The sequence below is a fragment of the Lepidochelys olivacea genome (assembly GCF_965140295.1).
Source record: "Lepidochelys olivacea isolate rLepOli2 genome assembly, chromosome: 14".
NCBI lineage: Eukaryota > Metazoa > Chordata > Testudines > Cheloniidae > Lepidochelys > Lepidochelys olivacea.
The window spans coordinates 31,686,902-31,690,320 of NC_140424.1; positions in this window are offsets into that span (position 1 = coordinate 31,686,902).

Below are 3,419 nucleotides of genomic sequence, written 5' to 3' on the forward strand. Positions count from 1 at the left end.
ATCATGGGACAATCTAGAGTCAGGCTGCAAAATAACATTCACATTTATCCACGAGAGCAGGGTGACTAGGGAAGTTTCAGAAGGGGCTTTAATCTATTTCACACTCTGATTCCCAATAGGTTCTTTCTCTAAAGACAAGTTCTAGACTCTGCCAGGACAAATACTGGAGCCAAGATATTAAAAAAGAGCAACCTAAAAATTAAGCTCTTAAATCCATATTCATTCATCTCAGTAAGTTGCTTGATTTTTAAGAATGTGAGCATGTAACATTGGGGTTAAATTCTGAGTGCCCAGCAATTTTGCAAACAGGTGCCTGAATATAAAAAACTTAATTTTAGACTCCTCTATTTAAAGATCTTGGCCTTGGTCTCTTTATTGTGGAATCTCCATCATTGGAGATTTTTAAGAGCAGGTTAGAAAAACATCTGTCAGGAATGGTCTCTAGATCATATTTAGTCCTGCCATGAGTGCACAGGACTGGACTAGATGACCTCTCGAGGTCCCTTCCAGTCCTATGGTTCTATTGCAGGGCAGAGCCAGACAGCCCTTCCCACAAGGATTAAGTCTACTGAGACACTGTTAAGCCCTCCCAGTAACAGAAAGAAACGAAGTCAGCAAGACCACTCACATGTTCAAAGGCAAGCAGGTGTGTAAATGCTGGTAGAATCATAGAATATCAGGGTTGGAAGGGACCTCAGGAGGTCATCTAGTCCAACCCCCTGCTCAAAGCAGGACCAATCCCCAATTTTTGCCCCAGATCCCAAATGGCCCCCTCAAGGATTGAACTCACAACCCTGGGTTTAGCAGGCCAATGCTCAAACCACTGAGCTATCCCTGAGTAAAAAAAATCATATTGAATGAAAACAAAACCAGTGAGTATGCACAACAGAGCGTTATTCAGCCCTCCTAACACACGTAACACATTTTTACCAGATGACAGAGATGACAGTGTCTGACATTTGAAATTCTTTCCATCAACTGTAAAACGTCTAGAAAAACTGGTTAAGGTGCTAGAGCTCTTCATCCCCTTCTAACAAAAACGGGCTAAGTGGTTCTTCTGAAAGTTCATAAAATAAATTCAGCGTGGAAAGAGAATTTCAGCCCTAAAGATGAAAATAAGAATTGCCAAAATGGATTGGACACGTAGTCCATCTAGTAACTTTGAACATTTTATAAGCAACCAAAAAGGTCCTTTTAGAATGAAATTGTGCAGCCAACACTGTCAGTGTCACTGTACGCTCCAGCTATACGGAAAGAGCAGAACCAAAGGAGCCGCTTTGGGGGCTCCCCCTACACTGTCCCCAGGGCAGCACATCCCCCCTGCAGCGCGGGGACCAGGCAGAGGCAGGAACTGGCTTTTCCTCTCCCTGTGCCTCCCCTTGTCCCAAGGAAGTCAATCTGCCCGGGGTGCTGCAGGGAATGGGGCTGGGCAGGGCTGGGAGCCGGGAACCTCCCTCCCCACTGATTGCTCCTGCTGCCCCTGCCAGTCTCTGCGCCGGACTCCCTCCTGCCCCTGCCCTCCCCTCGGGCTGGGAGACTCGGTCCCTGGCCTGGCCCGGGGCGGGGCGGTCGCTCTCCCAGTGCTGGCTCGGCTCCTGCAGGCGCTCAGGGGGGCAGAGCCTGGGGGGGTCAGGGAGGGCAGCAGCTCTGGGACTCGCAGATCCCCGCCCCCCCGGGAGCAGAGCTGGGGCGAGGAGGGGCCGTTGGTGCAGAGTCACTTTCCTGCCCGGCCCCAGCCCTTTCCCTGGGTCTCTCTCCCCTCACCTGCAGGCTCCGGCTCAGGGGCTGGTGTCGGCAGAGCCCCGGCGAAAATCCCCTCAGCTGGGCACAGAGTCGAGTTAATGCAGGTCTTTCTCCAGTGTAATACGAAACCCATTTGATACTTTGCTCTGTCTGAGCATGCGCATTATGGGAACTAAAGTGAGCTGTAACTCACGAAAGCTTATGCTCAAATAAATTGGTTAGTCTCTAAGGTGCCATAAGTACTCCTTTTCTTTTTGTGAATACAGACTAACACGGCTGCTACTCTGAAAACGAAGCATGCTCAGTAACCTGTATTGAAGCCGCTGCTGGGCACAGTTGGCAACGGGCTTTGTTGCAAGGATAGGTTCCTGGGTTAGTGGTTCTGTTGTGTGGTATGTGGTTATTGGTGAGTATTTGCTTCAGGTTGGGGGGGCTGTCTGTACCGTTGCCAACTGTGCCCACATATCTATTCAGGGGACACCATCAAAGGGCCTAATAACATCAGCCACACTATCAGAGGCTCGTTCACCTGCACATCCACCAATGTGATACATGCCATCATGTGCCAGCAATGCCCCTCTGCCATGTACATTGGTCAAACTGGACAGTCTCTACGTAAAAGAATAAATGGACACAAATCAGATGTCAAGAATTATAACATTCATAAACCAGTCGGAGAACATTTCAATCTCTCTGGTCACGCAATCACAGACATGAAGGTCGCTATCTTATGACAAAAAAACTTCAAATCCAGACTCCAGCGAGAAACTGCTGAATTGGAATTCATTTGCAAATTGGATACTATTAATTTAGGCTTAAATAGAGACTGGGAGTGGCTAAGTCATTATGCAAGGTAGCCTATTTCCCCTTGTTTTTTTCTACCCCCTCCCCCCCCCCAACATTCTGGTTAAACTTGGATTTATGCTGGAAATGGCCCACCTTGATTATCATGCACATTGTAAGGAGAGTGGTCAGTTTGGATGAGCTATTGCCAGCAGGAGAGTGAGTTTGTGTGTGTATGGGGGTGGGGGGTGAGAAAACCTGTATTTGTGCTGGAAATGGCCCACCTTGATTATCATGCACATTGTAGGGAGAGTGGTCGCTTTGGATGAGCTATTACCAGCAGGAGAGTGAGTTTGTGTGTGTGGTTTTTGGAGGGGGGTGGAGGGGTGAGAAAACCTGGATTTGTGCTGGAAATGGTCCACCTTGATTATCATACACATTTTAAAGAGAGTGGTCACTTTGGATGGGCTATCACCAGCAGAAGAGTGAGTTTGTGTGTGTGGGGGGGAGGGGGCGGAGGGTGAGAAAACCTGGATTTGTGCTGGAAATGGCCCAACTTGGTGATCACTTTAGATAAGCTATTACCAGCAGGACAGTGGGGTGGGAGGAGGTATTGTTTCATGGTCTCTGTGTGTATATAATGTCTTCTGCAGTTTCCACGGTATGCATCCGATGAAGTGAGCTGTAGCTCACGAAAGCTCATGCTCAAATAAATTGGTTAGTCTCTAAGTTGCCACAAGTACTCCTTTTCTTTTTGTGAATACAGACTAACACGGCTGTTACTCTGAAACCTGTCACTTCTGAAAGGTTGCCGACCCCTAGGGTAGAGGCTCTGCAGGGTAGGGGGAGAGGGGAAAACCCCATGATTGGAGGGGCAGAGCGGGCAACAGGTA